General features: G+C 35.3%; 1 protein-coding gene across 2 annotated transcripts in view; it reads left to right on the forward strand.

Moving 5' to 3' along the window:
- The first annotated feature begins 271 nt into the window (after positions 1–271).
- Positions 272–12,751, forward strand: part of LOC128864126 (uncharacterized) — a 46,324-nt gene continuing 33,844 nt past the window's right edge. The window contains exon 1 of one of the 2 annotated variants that reach the window (XM_054103644.1): positions 272–1,174. The gene's annotated coding sequence lies outside the window, so the exon portion shown is untranslated. The remainder of the gene's footprint in view (positions 1,175–12,751) is intronic. The other variant, XM_054103645.1, reaches the window with a different exon arrangement.

The following is a 12,751-nucleotide window of genomic DNA, read 5'->3' on the forward strand; positions in this document are numbered from 1 at the left end:
AGTTTAGCGATGTCCGTACAGAAAATAAACAAACTTTTGTGTGCAAATGTATGAGAGCGTGATTTGTTGTTTATTCTTGACTTTCCACTTCCTTTCGACTTTTATTCTCTTTATTTTTGTTTGTTTATTAACTGTATTGACACACTGACACCATAGGCCAGGAAAGGCATACTCTTGTATTCTTTCATTGATGATTGGTTCCATCAGCCAAGTATGAATTGCTAATTGATATATTAACAAGGTCTGGTAGCACTGCAGTGGTGAATAAGAAATGTAGCGTGTTGGGTGCAAAGACATTCGCGGAAATTATTTTAGTGTACTTCAATTAAGAAATTCGATAGAAAAAAGATTGAGATTAGTAAATTTAGTACTCGAAATATAAAATATTATATATTTAAGATAAAATCGTAGTTTCAAAAAGATAATTTTAAATCGCTTCGCAAATTCTTCGCTTAATGAGTTCACCTATTGTCCGTCTAGTTCCCCCACATCGCAAACTTCTTCACATGCAGCAGTATCATCAGAAACAACAATTTTGCCATTTATAAATATCTAAAGTCTTGAGTGGTTGACGTTCGGGCTGCGGATACAGCAAATCAAGAGCAATCACAAAAGCAACGTCCAAAAGCAGCACAGAGCAAAGTGATTCGGTATGTGTAGGTGTGTTTGTGAGCCTGTTTTTTACAAGAGTTTCAACATTCGCGTATTGTTGTTAATTTTTCTTTAAACATTCATCATAAGCAGCGAATTGGCATCAATGTCGGTATATGTAGTAAGGTAGTCGCTGTCGAAGACGGCTTCGGTCCTAACGTGTTGTTAGTCGGTTTGGTAAGTCGTCGAATTCGCGTTTAGTGTGTTTGGAATTAACAGTGTTGCGCACCCGTTGGTCTCGCACTACATCAAACCCCTTCCGTGTTGAATAGTCGACAAATGAAATTCGTATGTGTATATGTAATGTGTGTGAATTATAAAAAACGAGTTTACGAAAATGATTTTGGTTGTAATTTAATCGCGCACCGGCTGAATAGTATCAAATAAACAAACTCGGTGCGTTGGCCGTTGCTAGGAGCAATCAGTAGATCAGCCCTTAATGAAATAATCATCAGCTGTTACTTTACTTACTACGCTTACGTTAGGTGTGCCTAAAGAAGACGTCTGTGCAACAAGCTATAAGGTAAGCACAATATGATATTCCATTGCAAAAGCACTACTATTCCAAAGGCAATAAATTCAGTAGCGCAATGTGTTTATCTCTATATAAATACATATTTGGTTGGTTGAGTAGATGCGAGGTGCAAATAATGTTCCTAGTGTCGTTTGTAAAGTTTCGTTCAAAATCTCTTGGGTAGATACATGAATGTAACAATTTATGCTTTTTCATCGCCATTCGCTTAAAACATAACATGGTTTCTTCATTTCAGCAGCGCTTCGCCCATGAAAATTCGGTCTCTTAAATTTTAAATTTCTAATTGATGTGGCATCCATTCATAGTGCTCCTTTTTTGTATCCGGAGATGCGTCTTTAACATCAAAACAATTTGGGGGGTTTTTTTTTTGTAGTTGTGGCGTCATGTCCGTTATTGTCTCGCATTCTTTTCCTCATATTAATATGCAAATACATTTTTTACAATCCTTGTGTCATCACGGAATTTGTTACTGACCGATCTGACTTAGAGTTACATATACCTGTGTGACTTATAATACAGTAAATTCTGGCTGATCTGGACGCTGGCAGTATGGCCATTCTGCCCAACTTATGTGTGTGTCCAAGTTAAGAAATTTTTAATTTATTTTCAAAATAAAGTGAATGTTTGGATTGATAGGCTAGTAGTTTGATCCAGTGAATAACTATAAATTCCGGTGGTAGAGTGGATTGATATGCTGAGTTCTGTTGAATGACTTGATTGACTTTTGTTAAAGCTTCTTTTGCAATATGAAGATGATTATTTTTAGGGAACAACTGAATATCAAGTTTCGGTTCACAAAAGTTCAGTTCGGTTTCAGTTTGGCTTTTGCAAAAAAATCGAATTTAGATCAAACATTTCTTAACTTTTATTCCTTAAGAAAAAATTTAAAACAGCGTCGGGGATTTACATACATATATGAGGGCTATGATTTGCAATAAAAATATTGAAAACAAATTTATAAAAATATATAAAATAGTATATATGTATATGTGTTTTTTTTCACTAAATAACAGATCGAACACTTATCTCAATGAATATCTGCCACATGGTCATGAGCTCAAATTACTGTGATTGAATGGTATCTCAAAGGATGAACTTGATTTCTTCGTCCAAGTGGGCCCACTCTCTGGGCAAGCATTTCAAATTGTACGTGTAGTGTGATTGACTATTTTACTTTTTTTGTTTGCATTTTTTATTAATATCATTTCTGTGTTTTTAAAATGTAATTGCGTCTTTATTAATTGAGCTTTTGAAAATGTCCGGTTGGGTTTCAGTTGTTGGAAAATTTTTATAAAATTCCCATTCTCGTTTTTGAATGACTTCACTAAAGCCTGTATAAGTTTGTTTTGAGGTATGTATGTTGTTATTTTCAATATACTCGTTGTTGTTATTGTATCAGCTTAAAAAATTTCCCATTCCCAATTTTTAAGAATGACCGGCCAAGGTGGATATAAACGCGGAACGTTCCACAAACGTCGAGAATATCAATGCACTCTGCTTCCTTTAAGAATTTTCCTTAAAATGGTTTCTATTAGGACCATTAACAAACATTTTTTATTTAATGAAAATCACACATTTTTTGCAAATATCCATGGATTTTTCAGATAGAAAGTGCCCAAGTGAAACAATAAAAGTATACAAATTTTATAACATTTTTGGTGCAAAACATTCGTCTAGTATGTGTGAGTGTCCTAATTTTAAAGGTGTCACACATCACAGGTTTTACTGTATAATAATGGCACATACAAGCTCAACGTACTACGCATAGGAGTAGATAATGAAATATCAAAAAGATTATCATTTAGCTTGAACGAGCTTATACACATATTATAAATTACAGTAGGTTCTGTTTTTATGCGGCTTTTTTTATGCGGTTTTGAAATAGTGCGGTTTTTTTTTAAATTACAAAATGCATGTCGACCTATCGGGAATTGTACATATAAACAAGATTCTAAACCAGCTAAGCAAAAACTCATCATAGATTACATCAGAAATGCTAACCCTACAAGTATGGAAGATATATAAAGATATAATTTTCAAAGATACAATATTTTGTTTATGCGATTTTATTTAATTATTTCAGATTCATGCGGTCTATGGAACGTATCTATAGTAATAATATGGGACTAGTGCCCTTTTTTATGCGATTATTTCAGATTTATGCGGTTTTAGCATTTGAAACGTATCTATAGTTTTACTATAGAACTAGTAGCTTTTTTTATGCTGTTTTTTTTATGCTGTTTCTTGCGGAACGTATCTACCGCATAAAAACAGAACCTACTGTATATATTCGCTCTAACATCTTAAATGGGTTTTATTTGATTATAAGAAAGCATGAAAGTATGAACAGAAATACAATAAAATGTGTAGGCCTACCAAAATTACCTTAGGACACCTGTATCAATACTTGCATTTGTGTGTACGGAATAATACTTTTAACGGCGACTTTGCTTAATTTTAGTAGCTAAAGATCTTGTCTTATCTCACTTTGGTTTTTTGTTTTCATGGACTATTGTTTGCGCTAATTTGGCGCACTCTAAAGAAAGAAGTAAAGAAATAAATAAACGAGACTAAAAACCAGTACTGCTGGCAATCGAGTGATGTGATGTGTGTGTGTTTAGTGCCAGTTTCTTTGGGTGATTAACTTTACGAGTTGATGACTGGAAGTCGAATTTATCATAAAAAAGTTTTAATATATATGTGCAAATTACATATATACATATGTATAGTATGTAAGTATATAAGCATAAGTTTACACATCCATGCGTAGTACATAGGTACACCGCACACATGCATGAGATGATTTGTGTGTTGTAACTTTTGTAATAACGCTTTTTGTTGAAGGTACCCATGTTTACAATTATCCCCATTGGTCAGTTTCAAACATACGCACTCATGGCGATTCTCATAAACTCACCTCTTTGCCGTAAAACCATTAATATCTCATATTCAGTAAATTTGTATGAATGAAGCGAAAGTACTTAGAGGGGAATAATATTGTTATATTTATAGAGTATTTTTATTAAAAATAACCTCCTTAGCTGGCAATTATTGTAATACACATATGTAACATACATTAATTTATTCGTGTAGATATATATATACTAACGTATATTTTTCTATACTATAATGTATATTTTTCCACTATTATTTGTTATTTGATTTTATTTTTTACGAGAATATAGTTTAAGGTAGAGTGTATACAGGGAGCCAAGTAGCTAAAACAAAAAATGTATACTTGCTTATTCGACAATTCGTTCAAATGTATTGGTTGAAAATTTTCATTAAATCTAATAAAATAAAAATTTGCATTACTTGAAGCAAACAACAAGCACATATAAATCACTTCCTTTACAAATTGTCAAATAAGCATTGACACCGGGACTGACTCACTGTATACACTTTGGCTTAAGGTCCAACAAAAAAACTTTAGACTATAGTTTCAAATTTTGTACAAAATTTAAAAAAATTAAAAAAAATATTCTTCAATATTTCAAACTATTTAATCAGAGTTTTTAGAAAAATTTTCGGTATGCAGCTTTGACATTTGGTATGATAAAATATAGTAAAAAAAATTCGAACTTTCATTGTAGAACAACCGTCAACACAAAAGATTATTATTATTATATTAATTATATTAAGCAGCTTTACAGCATAATAAAGGGTTTTCCAATAAGAAGTGTTACTTTGATATTCAAAGAAAAATGCTATTTTTTAATATAAATGATCGGATATTTATTTCATTATAAAGAGGAAGGTAATAGTGGAAAATAACCTCAGGCAAATGACAACCACGACCACGCTTACAGGACAAACTACTTTTTATGAAATTTTCCATAACCGAATTGCAAAGTGGCTGCCCTATGTCCTCGATAGCCTCACGAATTCCATCTTTGAGGTCTTGAATCGACCATGGGCTGTTGGCGTAGACCTTCTCTTTCATGTGGCCGCAAGAAAAAAGTCACAAGGTGTTAAATCACAAGATCTCGGTGGCCAATTGTGATCACCTCTTCGAGAGATAACACGCTCCGGAAACTTTTCCCGTAAAAGATCAGTGGTTTCGTTGCTTGTGTGGCACGTAGCGCCGTCTTGTTGAAAATAAACGTTGTTCAGATCAACACCATCCAATTCCGGCCATAAAAAATCGTTAATCATCTCTCGACAGCGCAATCACATTCAAATTAAGGCAGTAGTCTGGTAACTTACACGTTTTTTGAGGCCATGTTTGGGACATTTTTTGGAAGGGAAAATAAAATTCAATCGGTATGCTATGCTGATATGCTATTAAAGGTATCAGAAGGTGTACAAAAAAAAATTTTTTTTTTTTTTGTTTTTAATGTTTTGATACTATTTTTGTACACTGCAGCAAGCGGCAAAAAAAAGAGGTACAGTGGCTGGCCGGCGTGATTTCGTCACTTGTGGTCAGCTGAAACAGAAAAAACAAATTGCTTATTAATCAGTGTCCTTGTCGTTCTGGCGGGTAGTAAGATCAAATGATTTTGACAAAAAATAACAAAATGGCGGACTTCGTAAGAAAATTGCCTTTTTTAAATTGGAAATCGGACTAAAAAATGGAAAGTTAGGGACGAAATAAATTAAATCTACTACCCGTCAGAACTATTGATGTGTAGAAAAACATATCTAAATTTCAGCTCCATCCGTTAGATAGAAAATTTGTTTTCACGACGGCCATCCGGAAAAACGTTGTTTTGAGAAAAACGCATTTAAAGTTTTAGTGGCTTAGCGCGCGCAAGTACGAGGCGCTCTCATGTATGTGCTATAATTTCGTCAATATTTCGAATTTCGGTCTAAAATTTGTACAGTATATTACCAATATATCGCATTTTTAAAATATGTAAAAAACCGAAATTCGAAATTTTCAAAATATGTAAGTTATCAGACTACGACCTTAACACCTGTTATTGGAAAACCCTTTATTATATCAAATTTGCATTTACTACAAAACTGCTTGGCATACAAAAAAACAAATCTGTCTAAAAAATTGAAAATTTTGATGAAAACTTATTATACAAAGTCTGAACTTTTTCTGTCCAGTTTCACCACCCAATTTTAAAGTTATCAGTGTTAATATTGAAAATAGCAAAGTTTCGTATTTAAATTTTGCAATTGCAAATTTTAACAGCCTGATAAATTAAAATATTTATTGGTGAAACCGGACATGCGCTCCTTCTCCTTTGTGGGGTGCGTCTTGCTGTTTTCTAGAAATGGAGGAACCTACAGTTTTACACCGGCAGATGGTTTTTTTATGAGAAGCTTTTCATTGGCAGAACACACGCTTTTTCTCTCAATTGCATAATATAACGGTATTAATAGCTTTATTTCGAAAAAAATAGTACATTATTTTTATTCTATTTTATTGAGGACAAATTCGACCCATCACGTGAAATTCTTTCACCTTTGTTTTTTGGTGCTAGACTCAAAAAAGTTTGAGAGGACTTTGGCAGGCAGCACAAACGACTTCATTTGTTATGTTGTTTAAAATTTTCAACAAATAATTTCGAAAAATATCGAAAGTTATGTTGCTTAAGTTCACAATTTTGCTAAGCATATAGGCCCAACTCTTACAATCCAATGGGTTTAAGGCAGAAAAAGTTTTCATAACTTGTCTTTATCTACCCTAAAACCATTTTAGAAGATCCCTGATTTCTACAGCGCTGAGATTTTCCATTTCACTTCCAACTAAAATGTCGAATCTACGTCTGGATGAAACAGGACAATGGCCTACGTAGTTTAACCTCATTTAGACAGCTGCTGCAGAAGTCATGTGTCTACATGCCCATCTTCTGAGCATGTGTGCCGTTATAACCGAAATCAATGTGCTCAGACTGCTTATTTTGGAGGTTCAGTGCGTTTGGCATTGCGAATCGGCCACAATTGTCAGACTATTCTGCAGGTGGGTTCGTTACGCCATTTTTCACTCGCTTTTCTTAAAAATGTCTCAAAGATAAGTAGCTAAAATGTTTGTATGGGTATGCCTATGTCATTGCATGTGTACTCGTCAGTCAACTTGGTACCAAGTCTGTCTCACCAGTTCATTAGCCTTGCAGTTCCCCTCAATGTCGAAATAGTTAGGAACCCATGTTACCTTTGCGTTAAATGACTCAGCCATCTCGTTAAGTGATGTGCGTCATTTCATGTCTACCTTAGATGCTGTCGACTCTTTTGTCAGGGATTTTATCGCTGCTTGGCTATCAGTGAAAATGCAGATATCATCTCGCGGTATTGCATCACACCGTATCAGTGTCACCAGTGGGGTTGCTGTAATAAAAACAGCTTTTCGTCAGAGAAGAAGATTTCTGGTTCCTCTTTAGCTTTTTGCATCTTTCGTTCTTTTTTTTTTTTGTAACTCCATAAGGCTATGAATTAGATTTTTCTTATAAGTTTTATATTTAAGGTATTTCTGTATAATCAAGGCTTAAGCCAGATTTAAATGCTGTGCACCTACTGGTCCTACTGCCTTTATAGGCACTTCTATTTTTGCGTTGTTCGCTATTGTGAATTTATTCTATATTGGGTTTATAGGGGTTTCCACTAGTGTACATAATGCAACACTCTTGTGGTCACATAATTAAGTCGCTTTATATTTTGGAATGTTCGCTATACCACCTTGAATAAAATGTTCCCTGAATATCTTCCCAAAGTTCAAATATATATTCCTTATAAAAACCGTGAGCATCGCTTTCTTTTTTGTCTGAAAACGACATGATGTTTTTTTGGTCTTGCTTCATTCGAAGAGCTCCACTCACTCGCCTGATTTCTGGATTACGTGTCGCATTCATAAAGCCATGTTTCGTCTGCAGTAATGATGCGTTTGATGAATACTGGATCGGATCAGCCTTGGAAATACTGTCTTTGGCGATATCAATTCAGGTTCTTTGGGAGTTCAGTTGAATAAGAGCGTTGACCTTGCGGTTGTTCCGGGAACTTTTTGATCAAGGTGATATTTTTATGTTACATTTTTTCCGTTAATTTTTTATCAAAACATAGGCCATTGTATAACAAAAACAAAATTTATTAAAGTTTAACAAATTTCAAACAAGTGACATCAAAATTTTCAACTTTTCAAGCTCTTTAGAAAAATTGGAAATATACACTTTTATAATGCATTATTTTGTCAAAGCAGACATTTTTCAAATACATTAACTAAGTTGAAAACACTAAGTTAAGTTTAATTTTATTCCTATATGGTTTTGGTTATCTTACTTGTTCGTCAAATTACGACTTTTGGATTTTGAATATTCACCTTTCTAAAACCTGATGAAACCAGCAAAATATCGTGAGATATAGTATACATATATTTAGTATAAAGAACACGGCACATATAGAACGAATATCATCCTTCCTTTTTCAATGTTTTACTCTTCTTCTTCTTAATTGGCGCGATAACCGTTTACGCGATTTTGGCCGAGCTTAACAAAGCGCGCCAGTCGTTTCTTTCTCGTGCTAACCGGCGCCAATTGGACACACCAAGTGAAGCCAAGTCCTTCTCCGCCTGATCTTTCCAACGCAGAGGAGGCCTTCCTCTTCCTCTGCTACCACCAGCTGGTACCGCATCGAATACTTTCAAAGCCGGAGCGTTTGTATCCATTCGGACGACATGACCCAGCCAACGAAGCCGCTGGATCTTTATTCGCTGCGCTATGTCTATGTCGCCGTAAAGCTCATACAGCTCATCGTTCCATCGTCTGCGATATTCGCCGTTGCCAACGTGCAAAGGTCCAAAAATCGTACGCAGAATCTTTCTCTCGAACACTCCAAGCGTCGCTTCATCGGATGTTGTCATCGTCCAAGCTTCTGCGCCATACGTTAGGACGGGCATGATGAGAGTCTTGTAAAGTGTTAGTTTTGTTCGTCGAGAGAGGACTTTAGTGCTCAGTTGCCTACTTAGTCCAAAGTAGCACTTGTTGGCAAGAGAGATTCTACGTTGGATTTCAAGGCTGACATTGTAATCGGTGTTAATGCTGGTTCCTAAATAAACGAAGTCTTTTACAACCTCGAAATTATAACTGTCTACAGTGACGTGAGTGCCGATACGCGAGTGCGCCGACTGTTTGTTTGAAGACAGGAGGTACTTCGTTTTGTCCTCGTTCACCACCAAACCCATTCGCTTTGCCTCTTTATCCAGTTTGGAGAAGGCAGAACTAACAGCGCGGTTGTTAAGGCCGACGATATCAATATCATCGGCATACGCCAACAATTGTACGCTCTTATAAAATATTGTGCCTGAGCGATTAAGTTCTGCGGCTCGTACGATGCTCTCCAACATCAGATTAAAGAAGTCACACGACAGCGTGTCACCCTGTCTGAAACCTCGTTTGGTATCAAACGGCTCGGAAAGGTCCTTCCCAATTCTGACGGCGCTGCTGGTGTTGAGCAACGTCATCTTACTTCAATGTTTTACTACCTTTTTAAAAAGGTGATAAACCTAAGCCCATTTTCCTCTTTCTTCCCAATTGCATCAATATTAAGTAGCATCCGAAATCAGTTGCCAAACTTAACACAGCCTTTCATTATTGAATCAGGCACACACACGTATGCAAAGATTCGTTTACTTGAATTTCAATGAATTGATTCATTTCACAAAATTTTAATAGTTTTAGTATTCGAATAATGTATCAAAAAATACCATTATTCGAACAGACGGATGCCGGTTAATATCCGTGCGAACAAATAGACAGACGTCGGACATGAATAACCGATTATTCGAGTAATTTTCAGGGCCCTTGCAGGTACGTGATTGTTGCTGCATTTTAGAATTATTTTACTGCGTAATGGTGACCGTAACTTGGAAAAATTACTTCCATCACCTAAGGCGATCAGCGGATGCTCTGGCATAACTTTAATTTGATTCATTTTCGGAGAGCCACTGTCGTGATAATTGGCTGGTGATTTAAATGTGTCGCCATAACCACACAAGGTCGTTTCACCTGAATAACTGCCATAAACATAGATAAGGAAATTTTTGCGAAAATAACGGAACAACAGATAGTAAAAAAAGTTTAATTATCGACTTCTGAGAATGGCAAATCAGAAGCGCCACATGAGAAACCGAGGCATTAATAAACAACTTCTAATCATTATGGGGATTCTCTAAGTCTTGCATAAGTGCAAAACAGCCAAAAGTGCAAAACTCCTTTACTAAAATATGTAAGAGTGCGAGTGCGTCCCTTTGCAGAATTTAAAAGACTTTAAAAGGAAAAATAATAAATAGCTAATTTAGATTCGCATTTCTCTCCCTACACTTTGCAATAAAATATAGGTGTAGCTATTGTTGTTGTTGTTGTAAAGCATAAAACATTTTCAAAAATTGTTGTAGAATGCTGCTGAATACATAAATCATGTTCGTTACGGTAGTGTTGAAACGACTGTCAAGAAAACGCCTGCTCAACTATAAATACGTCGGTAAGGATCTGATAAGGGGCGTGCGAATGAACATCTACTCAGAATATTACCGAAAATATATATGGTATGGCGATGGCAATACCATTGACGACTTAACACCTGAACCCACCTTGGCTGAAACTTTTATGAAGTAAACTAATTTCTATCTATCTAACTATCACGAATTCGTGTTTTGACTGTCGTTTTTTTAATTATGAAGTAAACTAATTTCTATCTATCTAACTATCACGAAATCGTGTTTTGACTATCGTTTTTTTAATTATGAAGTAAACTAATTTCTATCTATCTAACTATTCTAACTATCACGAAATCGTGTTTTGACTATCGTTTTTTTGTGAAAGTTTAAAGCCCATCGTTAATAAATTGAATGAATTTTATCGGTGTAGCCAAAGTCCTGTACATCTTCCATCGACCACACATTCACAATACGATAAATCTTGGAGGGAATGCCAAAGAAAATAAGTCCACATACATCAAACATTAAAATCCATTTTAAAAACGGTTAAAGATTTGTCTGTACACAAAGGAGTTACCTATCATAGATAAGCTAATACTGCTATGTAAAATGAGGTTACCCAATAACTTCAGCTGCATCAGAATTGACGAAATGACTTCTTAAAAATCATATAACGGGGGAGAGATTCTTGCAGTTGCTGAGCGAAATTTTCAAAGGAAGATGAAAGTACCCTCTACGTTATAAAGGCCAAGTGGAGAAGGACTTGGTATCACTAATTGAAGTAAGTGGACTAAAAAAATTAATAGCGACCAAAATCGCTTAAGCAATCATTTCAACAACCAATAAGGGTAATAAGAAAAATCTACACAATTGGCGTTTACACCTGTTTTGGGTGTTTGGCCGAGCTCCTCCTATTTGTGGCGTGCGTCTTGATGTTGTTCCACAAATGGAGCGACCTACAGTTTAAAGCCTACTCCGAACGAAATATATTTTTTTAAGGGGGTCCTCTAGTTTCTCGTCTGTTTTTTTTCGGGATTTTCAATAATTTTTAACGGGCAAACGATCAAAATAATAAATCTCATTGTGTTCACATAATCTTTAGTAACATTTAAATGAGCTTTACAAATTTTTTGAAGACAAAATATATAATAGAATAAAAGTTATAGTGGCCGACAAGAAGACATAAAGTAAAAGAGGTGCTTGACGGTGACCAAGATTGCGGCTGTTTGGCTTATCTGAAATCGAAAAACCAAACGACATTTTAATCTTCATATTTAAGACTAGCGATTGAACTAGAATGAATTCTTAATTACAAAAATTAATTTTTGTATACACTTTTGAAAATTAAATTCTATTTTTTACTTATTTTTTCTTAATTTTTTCGCTCATAGGAAAAAAACTATCGAAGCAATCATGATAATCCTAGTTCAATCGCTGGCTTATAATATATTAAAGATGAGGTATATATTTGAACAAGATCGGTTCAGTAGTTTTTGAAATATCGTGGTCACTATTTTGAAAAATAGTGTTTCAAGAAAAACGCGTTTCAAAGTTCGCGCATGTGATTTATAGTAAAAATTTCATCTTACCGTCAATCTGCTATGCCTGGACCATACAATAGGCCTTCCTCTTCTTCTTGGAAGTCACGCAGAGCTGCTCCTTCTTCCCTTTTGGCGATTCGATATTTTCGACCCAAGAAACTAGAGGACCCCCTTAAGCGGAGCTTTTTCATGAGAGAAATACACTCGAAGGCTTGCCGTTACCTGCCGAGAGGCGATCGCTATTAGAAAAAACTTTTTCTTCATTTTGGTGTTGCACGGTGATTTGAACCTACGTCTTCCGAATGGTAGCCATGCATCAACCCATTCGGCTACGGTGGCCGCCAATAAGAAATACCTACTTTAGACATATATAATGAAAACCCCTTCTAGGTATGAAAACTTCGAGAAATAATTTCGCTAAATCGAAAGTCGCATGGGATTCCATTTCATTTCACGCTACTGTATGAATTAAATTTTGCTTAACATTGCCATAACTGATACTACGTACGTAAATACGCAAACATAACGGTATGTACAAGTGTGTAAACAATTCGCCTATATTCAAAACTTTGCGCCCGTCATCTTTATGTGTTTAGGTATCCAACAACGCTGTTTTTAACTATGTACTTGTCACAGCCACGCGCA

This window comes from Anastrepha ludens, chromosome 5 (genome assembly GCF_028408465.1).
Source record: "Anastrepha ludens isolate Willacy chromosome 5, idAnaLude1.1, whole genome shotgun sequence".
Lineage (NCBI taxonomy): Eukaryota > Metazoa > Arthropoda > Insecta > Diptera > Tephritidae > Anastrepha > Anastrepha ludens.